The sequence below is a fragment of the Leptinotarsa decemlineata genome, unplaced genomic scaffold (genome assembly GCF_025532065.1).
Source record: "Leptinotarsa decemlineata unplaced genomic scaffold, Ldec_3_MD MMD2_tig00000008_RagTag_RagTag, whole genome shotgun sequence".
NCBI classification, from domain to species: Eukaryota; Metazoa; Arthropoda; class Insecta; order Coleoptera; family Chrysomelidae; genus Leptinotarsa; species Leptinotarsa decemlineata.
This window is the reverse complement of record NW_027412537.1, coordinates 2,965,187-2,989,571: the sequence shown is the minus strand read 5'-3', so window position 1 is coordinate 2,989,571 and position 24,385 is coordinate 2,965,187. Positions and strand designations below refer to the sequence as shown.

Genomic DNA, 24,385 nt, shown 5'->3' with positions numbered 1-24,385 from the left:
TTCACGAGTTTTATTAGGTCATTGAAGTGAATGGTAATCATATGATACATATTGATGTACTGGTTTCAAAGAAAATATACATTCCATCTATAAGTGTAATTCTTATAGGAATTGATTACATTCAATTAATAAACAATTCTTTCTTCTTTGGGATTGTTTTTTAATTTTTTTTTGTTTCATCTTCTCTAATTTTTGGTTTATTATTTGTTTCATTTTCTCATCTTATATTTCAGTCTTCGGAGCGGTTGATGTGGCAAAGATTCATGTCTTTACTCACCTTTATATTACAACGATGAGGTTCGTTCATATAAACTTATATACATATACAAACACAAATACACACGTACAAACACACCTTTATGTTTATTTTTTTCCAGAGACACAACTGACTTTCAATCAACCATATATATTTTTCATAGTAACTTCACTAGTGTCAGATAGTTGATAGTTGATTAATTGTTTTATATCAGTTTTATATTTGTGAAATGAGAGGCCCGAAAAAAAAAATTGAAATACCTATACACAAACCACTTTCTCAAATCCCACAAGGCTGTCATATCTCCAACACTATTCTCTAGTTGAAATGTGTTGTTATTCAGCTAAAAAAATCATTCAATTTGGGGATCCATATCCTAGTTGCTAGTTCCTCTCTTGACAGACTTAGAAGTATTGTGGTGAAACCTTCGAAAAACTCGGCGTACATGGCATTGCATAATGTCTCACATTCGACAGTCTAAAAAAGTAATGACACTTGAGCTAGAGAAGTTACGTCGCGTCTGGTCTATCTGGAGCATACTCCACAGAGCTGAAACGAACCCTACGCCCTTCCACAATACGAGTTTCGCAAACAATTTTGCCCGCAGTCTCTCGCGGACCTTGTAGTGATTGAGGTGTCTCCTAACCATTTTCGGGAAGAGTCGGGAATCGCGTGGCCAATTTTACAATCTTTCTTGTGAACTACAAACTGGAGTTTGATTGTTTTTGGTGATGTGTCGATGTGTGTTTTGATTTAATCTAATGTAATAACTTTACTGTTTTTTAGTAGGTATGAAGTGCGTGCGATTTTGAACGCCTGTTAGTTTAATGAACTCTCCAATGGAAACTTTCAGTAGTCTATAGGTAAGTGGGATAACGTTTACCCACATATACTTAGGTGGAATAGATACTTACGCGATTTTTGTTTATTTTCAACTTGATACCTTGAAAAAATGAACGAGCAAAATCCATCAAAATGTCTACAGAATCCTAATTTTCGAAATTAAGGAAATGACTTGATTGTAGGTAACAATTTCAGAAATCTTCCGAGATTAGACTAGAATTCTATCCTGAATTATTAGATATTATACACGAAATTAAGAAAACTATATTTCACACATTTTGATCTATTGAGCTCTGAAGTATGGGCACACCTATTAGTTGAGATTATTTTTATAGAAAGGAAATAATGAATTGAAAGATGCCACCATTTTTATGCATTAAGAGCTCAATTTCGAAATACAATCTAATTTAATATGATTTAATATAATTTTTTCAAATGCTAAGTACATGCAACATGTTGAGAGAAAATGTTAAAAAAAAAGATTAAAAATAGTATCAACCATTCAAGGTTTTGCACATTTTTAGGGGTCTGAGAAATATTTTTGTTGAATTTTAGTGTTCATTCAACAAGGTACAAAGGACTCTCACTTGAATCGTTGAGAAATGAAAAGCACCAGTGACATACTCAACACTTACACTGAAAATCTGAAACTAGCTGTTGAAATCTGTTTTTTTTTGTTAACCAGCCGTCGCCCCACCTTACTTAGAAGTCGGAACTTGTGCGAGCTAAGGATTGACGAGGTCTTACTTTTTAACGTTCGATTACTAGTTGGGCATATAAATTAACTCAAACAAATGCACAAAGCGTAATGGGTCCATGGGTCCCGAATAAGTGTAATGGGCTCCATGAAAATTATGAGTACATTTTTGAAGAATGAGCCCTACAGGGAGTCAAGTCACTAGGATCCATCAGACTAATGAAAAACCTCAAAAAATTAAAAAAACTGGAGTATACATTCACTTTCCATGTATTCATCATCATCTACAAAAAGTTTTTTATATTTTTCACCTGGTCAAATTAGTCAAAAAAATAGGAGTAAAGAATCAAAAATTCGAACCTAGCTCAAAATTGGTAGGAATGATCCGAACCTAGTAAAAGTGTACTTGGGGTCGTAGATAACAATAACGGGTTTTTCGCGATTTTCAGCAAAACGGTCAGTGTTATCACAAAATTAGTTCAATGCACACGTTTCCACTCCACCTTTGAGGTAGTTTCCATACCATTTTTTAAGTGGTTTGTATTATACATAACTCTCTAATAATTCTGCATCCTCTTCTTCTTCTTCTCCTTGTTCTTCTTCTTCTTGTTATTCTTCATCCTGGGTGCAAGTAAATTGCCTCAACAGTGATACATCGCATGTCTCATCGTTGGTACCAAACGAATCCCTAACTGCTGGCGATTCAACATTGGAGCACGCGTGGCCTTGACAATTATTTGTACATGCAAGAGTACACCTTTTTTGCAACCACATTCAGTACGTCAATTGGGGTGACTTTGTCCTCTGGGGTACCTCTGCCCAGTTCTGAAAAAACAGTTTCGCGCCTCCATAGTAAATAGCTGAAAGGTTGTTTGAGGCGCTGCAGTCAATGAAATATACCTCCTCAATGACAGCGAGATATTCTACAGTTTGTAGGTCGTTTCGGATAAGTGCTATCAACAATTCACTGTTTTATTTGTAACGTGTGTTATCCAAGGAAATTTGAGTTCTTCAAAATTACATATATACAGCTTCTACGAAAACAAGGTGAGTTTCATCACTTATTATTATTATTAGTAAATGTAACGAAGAATTTAATTCACTTGCAATTTCGTTCCTGCACCCAACCTGTTGATTGTTATTCGAGTGGGCAATGTCATCTCACGTTTTACACGAAAATTGGGGTCACTTCGCCCACCTTTTACTAAAAGTGTTACATTGTAATTTTAGTTTTTTTACTTTCTCATCTTCAGAGAAAGCATTGAAATCACCAAAAATGCGACTTATTTGTCGTTAATAACACTTCTATTGGTGGTCCTGACAACTGTACTAGTTATTTTCGATTTTTTGAACAATTTTTGTATTTACTGTGGCTCTTGTAACACCCTGAGAAGGTGGCTTTGTCCATCTTTTATTTATAGATTTGTTATACAAAGAAAATATCTGTTGGGCAAGGTGACCCCACTTCACGAGGTGACTTTGCCCACCTATATTTAATTTTTTATTTAAGAGGCGGAATAATATAAAAATAAAATAACTACATAAATCACATCTACAAATCACCTTCCATAGGTACAAATTTCATCTAGGATATCAAAAAATGTGTTATGTGAAAATTATCAACTTAAATTTTAAAATTGGGCAATGTCACCCCAATTCACCGGTACTACGGCCCTTTTTACAGTTGCAGAAATTGTGCTCAGCAGTTTTTCCGGTGCAGGTGAAAGTAAAGTGTCTGAAGTGTTTCTGATATAGTGTCGACCAACTTCCAACCCCAGTCTTTTGGCTCTAGCTGATACCCAAGCCACACTTCAACTTGGTAATCAACCCGTAAAATATGTTGATGAGCAGCCACTGAGGTTGGAGAAAGACAAGCTACTTAGTTGCATTTGTTTTTTATTTCGCGTATTTTTAACGAAACATGCATATCGAAACTCATCTAAGCACCTAGTTCTTTAGAAGATCTTTAAATAGAGAGAATAAAGCGAATTTCGTTGACGAAAAAAACTTCTTGTGGAGATGAATTACTCTTTTTAAAAATTTCAGATAATTGAACTAAATCTTGTTTTTTTTAACGTTTTGAAAACTGTTGTTTTACCTCTCCTGAAAAATGCAGATGTATCACAGCCAGTTATTGCGTGTGAAGTACATGATTTTGACTAATATTACATCAGCATAATAATTATCTTGTTTCACCAATATAATTTCAATAGTAAACTTTTCTTTCAACATTGAAATGAACCGAGATTTGTTGCGATAAATTTCTGTTGACTGGTAGGAACTGGCATAGATTGATCAAATAAAATATAAGGAGATGAAGATGTTGCTGGAGTTTTACGACGTTGTTTTGCGGCTTTAATATTTCTCGTAAAATAATTATAGCCATCAAATACGACAGTATCCCTGGGACTAAAATGTCGACGTACATACTGAACGTATTTATCTAATGAAGTTGAATGTTTCTTCGCTATCCCACACAACGCGATGTGAAAATATCCTCCATCAATGATGTATGTCGCCTTTATAATGTTAATATCAATATTTATCTTTTGAAAACAATCGTAAATGGCAGATATTTTTGGTGAAAATAGCCAAGTCATTGAAACTTTGCACCAGTCATGTTGAAATTTTTATAGCACATTTTTAATTTCTCTCTAAAAATGTCCGTATGAGTAAAAATGTATCGGAAAAGTTAAGCTCCATGATGAGTTTGTTATGTATACATGAATTAACAATTAACCGAACTTGTTTTTTAAAATAAAGGGGATATCTGTCAAAAATAAGCAAAACGTTAACTTTATCCTAGTTGCATAAAATTTGGCATATGGATATAAAATTGCCGTGGACACAACTTTTTCAAGTAACTTTTTGTTAAATTCGATCTAGAAATGCATTTTTTCAATTTTTTCCAAAAATAAAGTTGAATTCGACAAACACTGAACGTCAGTGGGTCGCAATTGGCCGCATCATTTTGAGTTAAATTTGAAGCACAAACAAGTGCCGAAGTTAAAAATATTATAACCCTTGGCTTGGTTGGCTATCTAGAAATCCATCCAATTGATACTTACTAGATAATAATCTTTTGAAACGATATTCTTATTTTATCGATCTGATTTTTTGAAGATTACTGATTGTCGGAATCTTTGATGTGGAAACTGATATCAATTTCCTCTATGATTAATGATCGTTCGTCGTGCATTGCTGTCGAATAATGTTGTTTTTGGGGAAAACGCGTCTCAGAAATCCTTTATCAATCTTACCGAGGCGTGACCCATTCGCAAGGTTTTTTTCCATCATCGATTGAAAATAACGGAGCAAGAAGACATTTTCGACTGATTGATCTATTTACTGACTGTAAGTGAATCGAGGAGTGAATATAATGGCATACTGAGTACTTAGTGACGAGCTTCGTGATATGTTTTGTAGTACGACTGATGTTCTCCAAGGGATTCAGATTATTTCTTTTTTTACTATTCGAGTTATTTCAATTCAGCATACTTATTCAAAGAAATATTCAGTGCTGTTGGAGTCACTGTTCAGAAATAATTTTTTCACCATTTATCTTCAAGTCCCAAATTGATTTTAATTTTTGAATTGCTTAAATATAAGACCTATACTGGCGACTGAGAAAAGTGATCAATAATGACTTGCGCTGTAGATCTTTATATCTCTTCCTCCCTAATGAGAAATTAAATAAAAACACATGAACTAGAAATTGAATATTTCGAAATGAAATCTCGAAATATACATCTGTCTCAACTATCTTCACCGTAGGTTCTGGTAAATGCATGCCAGAAAACAACCATTTCCCCGGTTAATACCACGCTCGATATTGAATTATATCTAATAAACATTTATGCAAGATACCTCACAGAGATTAGTATGGTATAGATGTTTCTAGTTCATCCAGCAGCAGAACGATGCTGAAATTATTCGAGTGGATCATCTACATACTAGTTTAGAGGTATTCCCTCTCGTGAAGGAAAGATCCGACCCAAACAGCGAAGTGTCTGGGACTAGTTTAATTTCAACGCAGTTCAACTGCATGTATAAAACCTAGCAACAGCCCCATCTTGTGAACAAAGCCCCAACTGGGGAAGAAACATCTCATGTATCAATAATCTAATACATAGATTGTGGTTACCTCGTTCACGGGCAGATGGGGCGTTGACAAACATGTTGTTTGTTGCTGGCTTCTGTCTAGTTAGAGGAATGATACTCTGAAAGGAATTAGATTTTCAATTGTTAAACATCAGTCCAAAGGGTAAGGGAGCCAGGCTCCAACCTACTGAAATCAAGACGACGTGCAGGTGATTTTCAATTATTGGAAATCATCGACTTCAAGTCGATGATAGACACTACCCTGCACTGACGAGTGGCCAAAAAACCGAAACCGGTGTGCAAGTGTGTTCCTATAATTGAAAATAGATTCCGGCAGTTGTTTCGCCAACAGCAAATGCAGGAATAACTTGAGCGAATAATCCTGCATTGACACCTGTCGGATATAATCTAACGCCCTTCGTATATGCCAGGGGAGTAGTTGTTTTCTGTCCATTAACCTACAGTGTAGGTAATTTGACATTGGCATGAAATGAATTGTTCTTTTAGATAATTGGAATCATTCGGTTTTGGTGCTGAATATATTCGATTCTAGTATTTATATTTCTTTAAAAAAGTAATCAATAGAGTTTATTCTATGATTTTCACTATAAGGGTTTTACAAAAACCGCGACACGTGTTTCGGCTATACAATAGCTTTTTCAAGCATAAGTGAACTTGTGCTTGTTATGCTTGAAGAAGCTATTGTATAGCGAAACACGTGTCGCGGTTTTTGTAAAACCCTTATAGTGAAAATCATAAAATAAACAATTGATTAGTTTTTTAAATATGGATTTTCATCAAGTATCGGCCAGTTCTATTCAATTATTATATTTTCTTGGTCTTGTTTCGACACGGTCTAGAACTAAAAGACAAAACTTCTTATGTGAGGTTTATGTTTAAGTCGAATAAATTCTATGGAGAATGTGTTGAATGAAGCTGATTAAATAAAGTAATTATACTTCAAATCAAAATTGATTTTTGAACTTTCAATCAACATTTATTTTTAAACTCGAAATCAATATTTTTGAAAACCTCAATCAAAACGTCAAAATCAATATTTAAACCGAATAATTCGGCGGAATAACCGGTTCGGTGAAGGTTAAACCGAATAGTATTCGGTATTCGGTTATTCGGTGAAACCACTATTCGGCGCAATTCTACTGAAGAGTGTATCGAGGAGATACATACGTACCTACTAGGAAATAAATATTTCTAAATAAAATCTCAAAATATTCATCTCTCACCTACCTACACAGTATGTTCTTTTAATGCCTGCCGAAAAACAATTACTTCCCCGGCTAATACCACGTTAGATAATGAATTATATCCGACTGACATTTATGCGAGATGTCGCATAAGTTTCTGGTTCATTCATTCAAGGTATTACCATCAGTGCAGGAAGTATCTGACCCTACCAGCAAAATACCTGGGACTCGATCAATTTTAAAGAAGCTCAATTGCATGTATACAGTATGCAGATTTTTATTTGATATCGTCCAACCCGTGTTAGGAATCACACGTTTAAAGGTAATACCTCGTTAGTCCTCAGCTCGCACAAGTTTCGACTTCTGAAGGTTGTCGTTCGTAGGGGTGCGACAGCTGGTTAACTGAAAAAACATGTTTTAAACATATATATTTTTCAAAACATATTCGTGTAAGAAATGGATTGCTAACTATATAGTAACAGCTCCACCTCGTGAACCACAAAAGCAAGGTAAGTGTAGAAATTTAATTTATTCACATTAGTCTTTTCAATTTGTAGAAACAATTTATGAATACGACAGGTGACTGGCTAATTAGACTCCTCAATGGTCGGAAAAAACATTGACTATTTTAATAAATACGTTGCATAACGCCATTTTATTATCAATCATCAACGTTTTTTTCTGAAATACTCAAATTATAAATTCAGTGCCAATCCACTTGGTATAAACACGTTTGCTGAGTTTCTGAACCTCCCGGAACCGAAGGAATATACAAGTAACTGTTTCAAAAGGTCTTCTGCTTCTTTGCTAGCAAATATAATAGATATTAAGAAGGACGGAGGATGGAAGTCTACAACAGTAGCTGAGGGTTACATCGATCAATCTATTTCTTATAAAAAGGCTATTACTGAAAGAATAATCCCATCAGCTTGCTCCAGCGTTACAGTATCGTCCTCTTCACTTCAAAAATAAAATGTTAATGCCCATGAAATTGTCAACTCAGATAGTTCAAATATATTACAAGGCTCTTCAACATCGCAAGGTATTAATATCAGCAGTTGTTTTATATTAATGCTCATAAATAATAATAATTATAATGTAATTAATGTATATAATACATTTGTAACAGAATTTAATTGTATCTATATTGTTCATAATAAAACTTCCTTGAAAATTGAATAATTATGTTTTGTTTATAGTTATTTGGTCGAAAAAATACTTCTAACACTTGTGTTGAAAATATTTTCAAAACGCCACTCTGTAAACATCATATTTCAATACTCTTGACAATCATTAAAAATGTCACTTTTAATGACAGTTGTACAAAAAAAATTTGTATGTTCATGGTTTTTCAATATCCCTGTTTCATAAAGAGAAAACTTTAGAATAGTGTTTATGAAGAATGATTTTGTTCCCACAAAATACAATTGCAAGAATTTTGGTGAAAGTTGATTCTCAATGATTCATAGTGTGCTTTCTTTGTGTCGAATTCATAAATAGTGAGCTGTGAAAAGATAAATCCATGTACTTGGAAACGAAGTTCTCAACACGCAGTGGTGAAGCAAACGCTAAAGTAGAACTATGAGTTGATACATTTTCCTGAGGAACCAAACTCCCATCCAGTCTGGGGTATAATGGATAACAAGTTTCATGATAAAACCGTATAAATATTGGCAATTTTCCTGAAAAAAATGTATAAAAACATCGTCACTCCAGATGCTTTCCTTCAGATGACTCGCTTCAAGGAAACATACACTTTGATATATCTCTTCGCAGCATTATCATCGTATCAACTTTGTCGGAGAAGGTTCTCATATATGAAAACTTTTGAAAAGAAACTTTTCATGTCTACACAAAGCTTCATGAAAATATGTAAATTAGGATCCGGGTTGGAATATCACGTAAAAACCGTATATGCTTGAAAGGTTCGCGGTCATAAAATTTGGTGTTGTCGACATCCATCTTGTTGCCTGTGTTTTACAGCTGGGAAGGAATTGCCGAGCCAGTAGAGAAAGAAAATAAACCTTCATAACAAATTATTACTGCAGGAGGAAAAGTGAAATCAGCATTTCTGGTTCATTTACAGTCTAAATGTAATAATGGGATTCACAAAAGGACCTCTGAAAACTATCTTTGAATTAACGGAATTGGAATAATATTTTAGATTGGTGAGACGAATTAGTGATTGATAGTGATTCTGTGAATAACTGTACAGAGTATGCTGAAATTTAATGCACACTAACTGCAACCGTTACCACATCGCCTTTGATAGTGTCTTCCGACGTAGTAGAAGAAACGTCAGGCATGAAAACTTGTAGACGACAGTCATAAAAACCTGCAAATGACAGTAAAAAAACCTGCAACTCACGGCCAAAAAACCCTAAAAACTATAGGTTGTATATCCAACATAACAACGTTAAAATTCCCACTGAAATGCGTTCAACAGCAATGAAACTAGTAATATTTCATTTTGTGAGTTGCTCAACTGATAGTAAAATTTCAGACGTTGCCAAATCGAAAAAAACTCGAAAACTGTCAGTCTTTCTTTTCTTTTCAGGACTAATCATTTCGTTTGATAAGACCTGCGTATATTCTATATGCCTTAAGTATTGTCGAAATATTCCCAACAAATACTTAAAGTAAGTAAGGATAATAGCAATAAAACATATCAACAGTACAAAGAAAATTAAATTTCGAAAGAGTGTACATGTTGGCAACGTCGTAACTTGTCATCTTGTGACGTCATTCTCTTCTTAACGTGAACAACCTATATATAGAATTACTCCAATTGACATGTGCCATGAAAAAATCAAATAGATGAACAGTTTACGTCCCACTCCACAGTCGATTTTCAGGAAAAGTCACCACTCAATATCAACAAGTCGTTTGGCCCTGATGAAGTGACCGTCATCGTACTTGAAAATTGCGAGAATGAACTCGCACCAGTATTCTGCAGACTTTTCAACGTGTCTCACAAGAAAGAGGTTTTTCCTTCTTGTTGGAAGATTCCTAGCGTTCAACCTATTTCCAAAAAGGGCAAGAAAAATCTTTCAAATAACTATAGACCAGTCGCTTTGCTATCAGTGATATCAAAAATTATGGAGAAAGTTGTAAACCACCATATCCCCAAATATTTGGAAGGCTCCAACATCTTGAGCGATCGTCAATATGGCTCTCAAAAACAAAGAGCAACAGGCGACCTTCTATCGTATGTCAACCGTATTTGGAATAACGCAATCGAGAAACATGGAGAATCAAGAGCTGTTGCTCTTGATACTTCTAATGCCTTTGACCTCGTGTGGCATGAGGGTTTGCTAGCCAAACTTCGATGCTATGGTTTGTCGGAACATTTTTGTAGTCATTGCCGAGCACAAAAACACACACAGCGAAGGGAAACCAGCAAATCAGGAATAGCAGACCATGTTTGGACCCATCAACACAACATCGAGTGGTCCCAAGCTGAGATCTTACACAGAGAGGAACATTGGTTTAAGAGAAAATTCAAGGAAGCCGCATACATGTTGTCCAACAACGTATTCAGCCAAGCCAGCCAAGAAATACGCAACATATGGAAACCCATCATCAAGCGAAAAATGGCCAACTCCCGTCAACCGGTCATCTCGAACGACCTATAAATAGTCATCTCTCGGAGGAATCAGTCCAGTCATCACCCGAACACGATCGTAGATACTAACAATCGAAACGTCGTGAACTAACGTGGCTTGGAATCTCTCAACTTTTCATTTTTCTTTTCTTTTTCATTTCCTTATTTTTATTTATTTTTTGTTCTATCTTTACTTGTATTTTATTTCACTATTATTTCATTTTGGATGTTTTTGCTTAATATAATTGTTATTTTCAGCTATTCATTTTCAATTCGTCTTTTTAGTTGTGTCAGGGATTTCAAATCATTTTATATAGTAGACAATGGAAGTCCGAACTAGTGAAATTCAACGGAAAAACAGATTTTAAACAGATTTTAATACTTCAAATTGAGGCACAATCATCAGATTCCACGGACTCCAAATGGATTCTGATCTCAAATTTGTTCACTATGTGAATACACTTAATACAGAAATCCTATGATTTGCTGAAACATTGTATATACTAATATACACATCAATAAAAACTCTTCTGTGTCACTCACTGATTCTATCTCTATTGTACGCGCTTTCTCATTGCCTTGTTGGACTGAAAGTAATACCATGTAGTGAGGGTAGAATATAGAATAAAAAACCGCTCTCGAGCCATTACACTATTTTGGAATTGTAGTTGAGACTCTTTCCACGTGCAGATGTAAGAGAGTGATGACTTCTATAACAGCAGCGAGTCAAAGTTAAGTTATGTGTGTATTGAGGTACACTATGAATTAACCCAAAGGTCAGACACGAAGTAATTTGATAAGGTGAATCTGGGATCATGGGTGGGCTTCCAGTCCATTCAACCGGTGGTACCAGGGGATGTGATCGTATTATGTTAGCCCCACTGAATGGGCAGAGCAAGGTTTTGGGTGAGTTCCTCAGTTACCTGATTGAAGACATGAGCAATGTAAGGGTTGTCTTCCACACGGAGTACTGGTATGGCTTAACTGGTCTTACGAACTTTTATATGGTCAAATAAATCCTATACTTCCTAATACAAATAAATGGGTTCAGGTAGGATCTATTTACCATATACATGGTTTACTTCCAATAAACCGAAACATGACGAGGAAGACTCAAAATATCGGTCCAACTCAATTTTTTTACATCGTTTTGGATCGTCCTCTTAGTTGTTAACTTTCTTTCCATCCTCAGGCAACTGAGCAATGCCGTGCGTGTAGTTACATTGGAAATTGCATATTATTCACTTCTGTGGAGTTTTCATTTGTGACAACTCTACAACTTTCTCAAGTATTTCAAAGGCTTTCAGAATTTTAGCAAATGAGGGTTACAGGGCATTATGCCACTACCTACCTGTATATTCATGCTGCATTTAGTGATGCATGAAAATGTCGATAACTTCTGTAACATTAATATTTTTCGTTTTTTCTACATTCCTCAGTGGAATGTATGTTTGTGGAGAATGGTTTTTCATGTTGAATATGTGTCACTATGTAATCAAAATAATTTATCTCATATATATGACCCAGACTGATTGGAAATTGAGTCAAGATAATCAATTGTTTGATTATTTTCACTTGAATCTATTCAACTTGGAATGTGGTTTTTGTCTCCTTTGCTGTCTTTGCAACACAAACAGCATTCACGAAGGAGAGAACAAAGACGAATGAAAAAATGATGCCAAGACCTGATTTCATGAATTCTCAATTCCCAGTAATCTCAAATTGAAAGGAGTGTGAGTTGAAGATATACGGAAAAGCTCACGAAGCCTCTGTGGGAACAACTCCACAATGTGAAAATTGATGAATGTGAGATGATATTGTGGAAGTCTTGGAAATAATAAATAGGGACTGTTTCCTGAAACTCTACAGCAAACATTTCAGACATTTTATTGATTCAACACCAAATATAGCTAACCTTCTATTGGTTATACAGTGTGGTCTTTTCAATGTTCTGTTGAAGCAAAGGTTGATCAAATGGGCTGACAGTTGAAGATACATTCTTCAGTACCAAAAACTAATCTAGATCAGTAATTCAGATGTTGAAGCGAGTGACAGATCCAAATCTGTCAGTTAATAAAAGGCATTTTTGAGTGTTTTGGTTCAAAATAATTCTAGAGGGTATCACGAACATGCGATATCTACTCGAAAAGGGTGAATAGGCTGAAATAATTGAAGAATGTGCTAGAACATAAATTGAGAAGCATCTTACGCTATATGAGTTTAATCTATCAAGTATATGAAAATCTATTGAAAATTTGATGAAATATGTTTTTTCGTTAACCAACTGTCGCCCCCTACGAACGACAATACTAAGAATTAACGATGTCTCATCTTTCAACGTGCGATTCCTAGTGAAGGAATAGGCTGGCGGCATCTTCTAGTTGATGATGCAGATGCATAAATAATTTTCAAAATCATCAACTCGACATAGTTGCATGATTTCGTTTCTCCAAGAGAGGTTTCACGTGAAAAACTGTATTTTGTTGTTCAGATATATTAATAATTCAAATGAATGTTCCTGAAGTGCTGGCAATACATGCTTAAGGAATCTTCAGACGCCAACCTTCATTGGAAAAATTGCCAATCGATTTGCATGTCTTTGCAAAAAGAACGTTTTTCTACGTAGCACCAAAATTCAACGACAAAATTCCAGGAGAATCAAAACTTACAACAAGCAGAAGAATGAACTCTAACTTATAATGAATCCTAAACATGCATTGCTCGCAAACATAGGAACTGCAACAATCTTCTCGACATTCAGTTCATTCCGGAAATGCAGATGAGTTTTGTATTTTTGGTTCAATGCACTTGAAATAATGGATGAAGAATTTTTAATATTTCGTGAATTATTCATTTGTGAATGTAGATTATTCAAGTTTACTGATTATAAACGTAAATCAGTGAAGTATGTTTCTGTACATCAAGATTTTAACCCCATGAACACATTGGTGTTAATGTCAGTATCTCATTGTATCTCTATTCTGCAATTTCATATACTCATCCATCATTTCATTCATGAACTTTTATATTGGTTTGTTTCCATATTGAGTTTAGTTGTATTTAGTGTCATTTATCGAACAGATCCTTTACTTAGTTGAACCCTGTTGAGGATAATTTCAATTGAAACTGTAGGTAATCTGAATATGTAAATGAATTTATTACATGAATCTTCTTCATGGACAAGCTGATATCACATTATGATGAAAAAAAAAGAGTGTGTGTGAATTAATGGTACATACCGTCAACTAACCTCAAATTCTACAAATATACTACGCGTTCAACCTGCCTCGAGGGCTGATCCGGTGGATTGTTCTGAATGAAAGACAGAACTTTTCGGGTTAGAGTAGAGGGCTCTCTGTCTGATGACAGAGAGATCCTCGCTGGAGTGCCACAGGGAGTTGTGCTCTCTCCGACGCTGTATTCTCCATACACCAGCGACCTTCCAAGGTCCGAGCGTGTGACCGACGTATGCCGACGACACGGCTCTTCTCTCGTCTTCCATGGCTCGAGAGCTCGGCGTCGTCTACATGCAACGTACATTGGACGACCTCGAGCGCTGGTACCTCGATAGGAAGATCCGAGTGACCCGGACAAGACTCAGGCGACAACCATGGGAAGATTGCTATCTTCTCTGGCCAGAAAAGTGAGAATCTCTGGAAGGGAGATTGACTGGCAAGCGCGGGTAAAGTACCTTCTAGTAGACCGTAGGCTCACTTGGAAGCCGCAAATCATGTACGTCAAATCTAGGATCGAGGGTCGGATTGCAAGTCTGTACCCCCTGATCAATAGAAAATAAAAAATGAGTCTGAAAAACAAGATTACCATCTATAACACAATGTTCAAGCCTGTCATCATGTATGCTTCAGGCGTCTGGGGACAAGCGGCGAAATCTAATATCTCCATTCTGGAGGTATTGCAAAACAAACTAATGAGAATCATTGTGAATGCTCCTTGGTTCTTGTTGAACGAAGCCATCCGCAGAGATTTGCAGCTGCCTTCTATTCGGCAGTCCATTCAGTCGAGGAATATCAGAGAGTTTTTGAAAGTACGGAAACTCATGAGAATCCGTTAGTTAGGGAAGCCATAGATTATGCTGTAGACGACCCCTCCCGATATAGAAGGCCCCGACTCTCTGTCGAATGAGGGCCTCATGTCCCCTGTTAACGGATGAACAACTTTCTCATCCATCCCACCCCAGCCAGGTAGGGGTATCCCGTGAAGGGCGGCACTGATGTCTGAGGACTTCATACCGCCATCCACTCAGTCATGAACCCATTTGTCCTTCTTCGACAAAAATCAGCCGAAAGGGTAAGGGAGCTGGGCTCCATCCCGATTGAACTGAAGACGTTGGTCAGGTCTACAAATATACTCAAAATAATATGTGAAAATTAATTTTATCATTTATAATTACAGTAAATTATCTTTAAATCAATAAATTGTTAATAAATACCAGTTACCACGATATATTATTTGTGAAAGTCATATTGAGAGGACTGGCGGCCCCATATTGAAAAAATTAAGTGTTTTTATGAAAGAATAAGTGAATGGCAGCATTGTCTCGAGGAAGACAGCTGCGCCCCCGGACGAAGCTTCTGTTCACTATAGACAGAAGGAGTCTGGCCAAATGCGCTCGACTGAGAAGCAACAGCCACATAAATCAAAGAAGAAGAAGCTAACTTCAGGGTATCCGTTTTTCGTGACGGTGTGCGCACTTATCGTGAAAATTCACTCTCATCATTTTTCGTTGACGCGCCAAAAGAAGTATAACTTCAAAAATATAATCATATGTTTTCTGCTACACGTGTATAGCTGTGTTGGGTCACTAGTATTATTAATAAATCAATTTTATGATCAATATTATCACAAAATTGATCATTTACAACGATTTTGAATCGTCTGCAGACGTCTTATGAAGAGAATACACTGTCAACCGGATTACCTCAACGTTACGGAAGCAAACATCGTTCATCAAAATTGAGAATTATGTTTAAAAATCTGTTTAAAATCTGTTTTTCCGTTCCCGTTTGAATACAACTTGCAGTTGTGTTTTTCAGATGTTTCTTTATCAAACTTCTTCAAAGCTATATTTGATTTTCAAATTCTGAAGACGAAGACAGATTTTGAACTTCGAAACGTTAATATAAGTTTCTACGAGTATATGCAAAATTCTGAGCTCTTTTTTTGAAATGTAAAATTATCAAATATGCAAGTTACTAGTATATTGCTCATTTTTTGTGGAAAATACAATCAATTCAGGCAGTTACTTATCGGTCTGATTAGGAAGTTTGCTCTTTTTAGACTTGTTTGAAGTTCTTCGGCAAAATTTTTATTTTCTTCAGATGTGAAAGGTAAAAAGATCAATAAATATTCTAGATCCCTCCACAAAAATACCTTTGTTCAATATTCTTTCAGACGCATCTGACAGAAACTTCTATTCACGATCTACACATTTATGCGAAAAGGTTTTATTTACATTCTCAAATGTTTTTTTCGTTTCCTCGGAAACTTCTGTATATTGATGGAGTCGTACAACCTGTCTATCTTTTCCTTCAAAGAGTATCGAATCAATTATTACCTCTGGGTGATGCCTATGTTGATGTAGTCCACTTCATAAAAAAATCACACTAGTGTAGAAACAATCCGAATGATGTTTGTTATATAATGAATCATACAGAACCGGAGATGGAAGAGTGATAGATTTCTCGTAAGTTTCCTTGTGAATTTCTATAACCTGTTGATGGAAAGTACTCCTTCAGAAGCTGATAAAAATGTAACAGGTAGTAATAAATCAAAGCAAAGTGGAAATGAGGTTCTCGTAGATGGTAAAATTTCCCGGAGGGTGGAATAAATGGGTTTTATTATAGCGTTGTCAGTAGGAAACTAGTTACGACTATACATTTATCTTTCCGTTGATATAACGCAGTATGGGTATTACTGTTGCCATATTTGGACCGAGAGGATAAGAACGTAAATCATTTTTGTGATTTCAATTTTTCGTGCACTAGTTACACTGGAAAATAGAGAATTTGGAAGCCAGTTTCGTCCCGAGCATAAAAAGAAAAAAAAAATAGCAATTTATGAGTTTGATTTTGAAATAAAGATTTTTTCACCGTCTTCTTTTGAAGAAAGTTGGAGGCCTTTTGTTTCCCTTTCTTGTTTGTAAACCTGTAATGAATCTGTGAACAAAGAAGTCTCGTGACGAAAAATCTATTTTTTGAAACGACATCGATGAAAATATGGGTGAATATGAGTATATGAATTTCATTTATTCGGACTTCCATTGTCTAATATATAAAATGATTTGAAATCGCTGAAACAACTAAAACAGAAGAATTAAAAATGAATAGCTGTAAATAACAATTATATGAAATGAAATACAAGTAAATAAAACAATTAAAAAAAATAATAATAAAGAAATACAAAATGAAAATAAAGATAAAAATAAAAAAGTTAAGAGATTTCAAGCCAAGTAAGTTCACGACGTTCCGATTCTTAGTATCCACAATCGTCTTCGGGTGATGACTGGACTGATTCCTCCGAGAGATGACTACTTATGGGTCGTTCGAGTACTTTCACTTATCGCTGCTTTCCATTTTTCCCGCTTCACTGGTTCCGTGGGAGATGACCGTACCGTTATGCGGGAGTTGGCCATTTTTCGCTTGATGATGGGTTTCCATATATTGCGTATTTCTACGCTGGCTTGGCTGAATACGTTGTTGGACAACATGTATGCGGCTTCCTTGAATCTTCTCCTAAACCAATGTTCCTCTCTGTGTATGATCTCAGCTTGGGACCACTCGATGTTGTGTTGATGGGTCCAAACATGGTCTGCTATTCCTGATTTGCTGGTTTCCCCTCGCTGAGTGTGTTTCTTGTGCTCGGCAATGCGAACATTCAATGGCCTCTTAGTTTCCCCAATACAGGATTTTCTGCACTCACGCAGGGTATCCGGTAAATGCAATTCTTGGAATCGCAGTCCGCGTTTGGTGGCCTGGTTTCCGTGGGGCTGCTACGGATAGTGTTACCGGATCTGGAGCAGGTTCTGATGTTGTACTTGAAACCAATTCTGCTTATCCTCTCCGATAATCCTCTGATGTAGGGAAGTGCAAGCACTAGTTGTGACGGCTTCCCTTCCTTGCTAGGCTCCTGCTGTCTTGTAGCCAAAATCTTTTCTACCATCGCTTTGGAGTAGTCATTCCGTTGAAGATCATTTTTGATGATGTCTAGTTCCTTTTCGAGACCTTCTTCCGGGTTACAGAGCCCGAAAGCACGGTCTAATAGAGTCTTGATGATTCCTCTTTGAGTTGATTGATGGTGGTTGGATTTGTGGTTCAGATACTGTCCCGTGTGAGTGTGTTTTCGGTATACAGATGTTTCCCACTTAGTATCGGTCCCCTTTATCAAAACGTCTAAGAATGGCAATTCGTTGTGGATTTCCTTCTCCATTTCGATGGATGGTCTCACACGGTTGATGTTTTCCATGGTTCCATATTATGAAGGTGTCGTCAACATATCTCAACCAGACTCGAGGTTTTTTGTGGACTTTTTCAAACCACTCCATATATATGTTGGCTATGACTGGTGAAAGCGGCGATTTCATTGGCAGTCCCTCATCTTGTGTAAAGAATTCGTCCTTCAGTTGGAAATAACAGTTTCGTACACAGCATCCTAGTAATTCCATAATTACTTCTTCAGGTAGATTCGTTCTCTCTTTCAGGTTCGCGTCTTCGGATAGCTTTCTCTGTATGATTTGGTGTGCTTTTTCGACCGGAACGTTGGTGTAAAGGCTTTCCACGTCGAAACTAATTAGTTGATCTTCCTGTGTGACTTCAATTGACCCTAGTAGTTCAACAAAATGCCTTGAATTCTTCACAAAAGACAATTTTTTTCCTTGTAATGGTTTTTGTATTGTGCAATGTTTATTGCACTGATTCTGATATTCGCTACTATGAATTTTTTGATATTTTATCAAACATTGAGCTTACTAGTAGCCAGCTCAAGTATATGTTAATATTGAAAAAATTCCAGTATTTATCATATGTTGTTTTCAGTTCATTGTAAAACTCTTCGTTTTTTTATTTTGTATTATTTTGTGAAACAAGTAGTCTTCTGGGCAATTAAAATTTATTTTCAATTATTTTATTCATCATTCATTCAAATGAGGACTTACTTAAATATACTGAAAGATACGTCCTAAGGTGAAAGTAGGAAGATACAAATTCCTGACCGAATTACAGTTCAAGAACAAAATTATCATTGTTGCATTGTGTTCGAATACTTTTCTGAAATATTTTTCTCAATGATTTCATTGAATCCATCAGTTTTTTTGGGGAGCACTGTATTGAAGGAGTATATTCAAATAACTGCACTTGTTACTAGTAACATCTACCCCTCCTTTTCAAAATCTCAATGTCCGGTAGTGAAATAATTCATAGGTAATCTCATTATTTATTTTGTTTTGTACGAACAGCTTCAAAGTACTCTCCATTCGTTTGTAAAACATATGTCATAGCCATGACTCACTTCCTTGTCGTCCTCAATCAAATGAAACACGGCTTCTAAACTGATTAACATCGTTTCGTGCTTTTCTCTGGGAAATTTTTCATGAGGACAGCGTTGACCCGTTGAGTGAGTTAGAACAGCGAGAATGTATGTACAATTTCTAAACGAAAAATGGCCACAACAATAGATCTTTCCCAGGAATTTTGCGGCAATAATGTTACGGTGGAGGAATGTAACGTTCAAGTGAAAAATTAACAGTAAAGTACGCCACTTGTAAAATGTGTGACTGGTTCTTCTGCAAAGAAGTAAAAAATGTACGGGAATTGTGTTGGATTTCAAATTTTCTGTAATGGAGCTATAGAGAACAGTGCGCAACCTTTTAAAAGGTAAAATATGCAGCTGTTTGCTCATAACCTTAGGCTATATTTGCTTATTGAAGATAAGAAGAATATGTTTGGTCTAGAAACAATGGGATGTCGTTAAATCAAGGGAAATGCTCCTGTATAACGTTTGCTAGAATAAATAACAAAATCGTCATAACTATGTTCTTTACGATGTCAATCTAAAACGGGGCTCAATGAAATTGAAGATTTGGGTATACTTTCTGATGTGAACCTTTCATCCATCATTCACCTCAACACCATCATCAATAAAGCTCCCAAACTTCTTGGTTTCGTCTTCCGACATTTTAGGGATCTAACAGTGGATGCCTCTAGAATTGTTTACCCAGCCTATTATATAAGATTTATTTAGGAGTACGTGTACATAAAAATAATATTAAAGCAGTGCAAAATAGATTCCTCAGACTTGTTGTGTGTGTGTGTGTGTGTGAAAAGGTGTGAATCTTCACACCTTTTCGTTCCGTAGAACAAATAGCGATATCATCACCTCATTTAAAATTATATAAGGTGACATTAATTGTACTGATCCATCACATGGAGTCTCATTCCGACTATCTGTTCGTTCAACTGGGAACAATGATCTTTTTGCTGTCCCTAATCACCATACTGACTATGAATACTTCTCACCCATGTAAAGGTTTATGCAAGAATCCAACCGATATGACTGTGACATAAAAATTTCACTGATTACTTTAAAAAACAGTGTAGCAACAAGGGTGGAAATTTATTTACATTGATATATGTCTACATTCATACATACATTATGGATGAGTTAGAATTTGTATTATTCATTTTTCCTCATGGGGATTACCCGTATCCATGAATAAATAAATAAATGAATAAACATATCCTTTATTTTGAGTATTATCTCACCTACTCCTCCAGTGTAACTGCAGTATCTTAGACTTATTGTGAACCTCTGGTAATATAACAGTGATCATTCACCATTCATAGTTACTAGAATCAGGGATAAAGTGCTTGCCAATCGCAACAGGTCTAGATCATTCTGGTCGATAGCTAAAGCTGTTAATCAGAACTTCAAAAAATCCATAATTTCATTACTAACACAAGCAAATGGTTCAATTGCAACAACAGCCATAGAAAAAGCAAATTTCTAAGGCCTTTGACCGTGTGTGGCATGAGGGTTTGCTGACCAAACTTTGATACTATTGCTTTTCGGATTACTTATGTGTATGGCTCTTCAGTTTTCTGTAAGATGCAAATGGCCGTCGATGAATATCTCTCGAATACTTCCAACATCAGCGCTGGTGTTCCCCAGAGATCCATATTGTCTCCAACCCTCTTTTTATTGTATATCAACGACTTATTGGAAAAAAACAAGAATCCAATATATTGCTTTGCACAAGCACACTTGTCTTATCATTACATTTGGATTCCAGAATATCGGCTGCGGATGCAAATCTTCACCGGCAGCAGGAGGTTGAATATCTTAATGTGGATCTAAAGTAATTTCTAATTGGGGTGAATTAACCAAGTTCAATTCAATACCACAAAAACCCAGACATCGGTTTTCTCCAAAAAGATAAATGTTTCCGAACCGGATATAATAATGTCAGGTCGGACAATTCCGCTTTCTGCTTCGATAAGTTTGTTGGGGGTTAAAATGGACACCAATATGTCTTGGCACAATCATGTCTCTGGAATTGCAAAGGCTGCTTCTCAAAAGCTTGGAACACTGTTCCGAACCAGAAAACTGTACACACCTCAGCAACTTTTGATGCTTCATAAAGCTCAGATCAGACCTTCTTTGAAGTATTGTTCACATGTATGGAGCTCCGCACCCAAACATACCCTGAGACTGCTGGATTCCATCCAGAAAAGAGCCATTCGCCTGATTCAAGACGCGAACATTACTTGCAAGCTTGATAGTTTGGAACATCGAAGAAAGGTTGGAGACTTGTCTCTCTTCTATAGGTACTTTCACGGAAAGTGTTCAAGTGACTTGGCCCATTTGATTCCACCAAGAGCGGAACATATCAGAAATACGCGACGGACTGTGGCTGCTCATCGTTTTGAGGTTCAACTCAGTACACCTCAAACTTCTTTTCCTGCAGTACTTGTATTTGGTCTTTTACAAAAAAAAACAATTTGAACCAGTTTTTGATGAAGTGGGTTATGGATTCATTATGACATCATGGATTTCTTTTTCCTAGGGTAAATTCCATCATGTGCACTAGACTTGACAAATTATTTATCGCAATTAGGGTATACATTATATGGCTCCATTTTGTTTTAGTTTTTTCAAACCTGTTTATACTTGGTAGCTTTTTTCATGGCCTTCCAAGAATCATTTTCTGTGTGTGATTGTTTTTCTCAATATTTCTTGTTTCTTCTGCAGGTCTTGGACCGGCGAAAAGGATTGCCCTCTCGCCAGCTTCCATTTCCTTTGATAACACGATGCACTCACTGGTCTCTATTTACGTTTACATGTTTTATAATTATTGTGGTTCTAGACAAGTATCTGGATGCTTGCTGAGAGTTCTATGTATGATAGATCTCTGAATATATTCTATTTATTTGTTCAGGCCTTTGTTTATTTTGTATTACACAATACACCTCGAATTCCAAAATGAAGGCAGAACAATATTTCGTTATTCGCACTCACAGTCTCAAACAGTCTCAGTATTTTTTGTATTTCATCGTATCTGTATTTTTTTTTTTTTCAGTTCATCCACATACAAGTTACACAGTTATACAAAATTAGCATGTTTCGATTCATTGAACTTCAATATATGATTTTTCGAATTCCTTGTTTAGGGCAATTCACTTCTCCTCATATGCTCTTCTTATATGTAAATGATGTCCATGCCTCTCTTGTGCCTCCTCAACTTTAAAGCAAAATGTCTTTCAAAGGGTTTCCTGTTCACGGTTTTCAGTTCACCAATGAGAGTTTACTCTCAGACTCATTATCAGTTTCATTATATGAATCAGTTGAGAAGTCAAGATCCACCGGAATGGCTTCAACCACTTGAACGGCTTCACCGTGTGATGAAGATCAAATTTTATGCCAGCAGCTAATATTTTTTTCAGTTCACTTTCGCACTTCAAACTCTTGAATTCTTCCAAGAAATATTTGGGTGGTTGTAGCTGAGCCAATGTCTACTCCGTATTATTGAGTCTATTTCGGTTGTTGGAAAATATTATTCGATTTAGGTTAAGAATACTTTTTTAAATATTGTTGTCTTCATGTCATTTTTAGAATACTTGCGACCGGCATTATGTGGGAAATTAGGGTTAAATTGGGCTTTTCCACTTCTCACAACCCGAAAAAAGATCGACTTACAGTAATCCAGGACGAAGATTTGCCATCACAAACGTTGCGTGGAATGGCGGAAAAAATGGGTGTCAGCTACCATGCAGCATTTGTTGGTTTGAAATCTATTAGAAAGAATAAAACGCTGAAAAATTTGACCCATTGATCGATTCGTCATGTGTGATGAAAAGTGGATCCTCTTCGACAACAAAAGACGTTCAGGACAGTGGTATTTTCCGAAGACGAACACCTACCAAAAAAGCCCTAGTTACTGTTTGGTGGTCAGTGGTTGGTGCCAGTCACTGTAACTTTCTGCAACCGGGCCAAATCATCACAGCATCATCACAGTAAGGAAATTTAGTGAGGAAACAATGCCCAAATGCACACCGAAAACAGGACAACTATGAGACCGCCAACGTAATCAACATGAGTTCCCATCTCCTCACGGGAATGAAGGAATCCTTGTTGAGGAAAGGCCTGATTGCCATTCCGCCAACATTTGTGTCCACTTTGGAGATAATTACTACAGTGGAATCCACCAGTTTTTATATTGACCAGACTGAGGCAGAAGAATTCAGATGGAAAATCAGAGAATAGCTGGATCGAGAACCAGTTTGAACAACTTCAGCAATGAAGAACGTAGAGCTCTGAACGGCCTACGTAGAGCTATGAACGGCCTACGTAGAGACAACACCATCAAGATCCTACCTGAAGATAAAGGAAACGCTACTGTGGTGATACTGTTCTCTACTAACAGAAGATCGAAGAAGTCTTCAGAAGGGACATTACACCAAGATACTGCATTAATTGAAAGGAAGTTGTACCAGATTTTGGAAAAACACCAAGTCTATTTTTTCGGACAAGGAGAGATCATCGCTAACACCGTACCACAGCCCCCTCACTTGTATGAACTACCCAAAATCCATAAGAAGGACGTTCTGCTCAGACCGATCATCAGCTCCAGAAATTCGGTACTAAAAACTTGTTTGGTTTTCCCATACATAATGCAACCATTACAAGAAGAAATATCATTGTTTCTGAAGAATTCATGCATTTTGTCGAAATACCAGGGGCAATTGAAGTCATCAGTTGCGACGAGGAAAGCCTTTACACCATCGATCCGGTCGAGCTATCCGAAGACGGGGACCTGGAAGATAGAACGAATTTACCTATACAAATAATTATGGAATATGGAGTGGTTTGAAATTCTGGTCATCAAAGAAGCACACAATAATCTTCGTGTCTGGTTGAGATACGATGATGACACCTTCAAAATTTGAAACCATGGGAATAATGAACTAGACACCTTCCTGAAACACATCAACAGCTTAAGACCTGTCATCACTTTCACAACGGAGAAGGAAGTACACAATGAATTGCCATTCCTAGACGTCATTGATGAAGAGGACCGACACTAAGTGGGAAACATCTGTATATCGAAAACCCACTCACACGGGACATCATCTGAACCACAATCCAACCACCATCAATCGACTGAAAGA

The 24,385-nt window shown here is 36.5% G+C and overlaps 1 protein-coding gene across 1 annotated transcript in view; it reads left to right on the top strand.

Moving 5' to 3' along the window:
* Window positions 1-655: 655 nt before the first annotated feature.
* LOC111512829 (cubilin-like) overlaps window positions 656-24,385 on the top strand; it is a 169,200-nt gene continuing 145,470 nt past the window's right edge. Inside the window, exon 1 of the mRNA XM_074170869.1 lies at window positions 656-1,119. The gene's annotated coding sequence lies outside the window, so the exon portion shown is untranslated. The remainder of the gene's footprint in view (window positions 1,120-24,385) is intronic.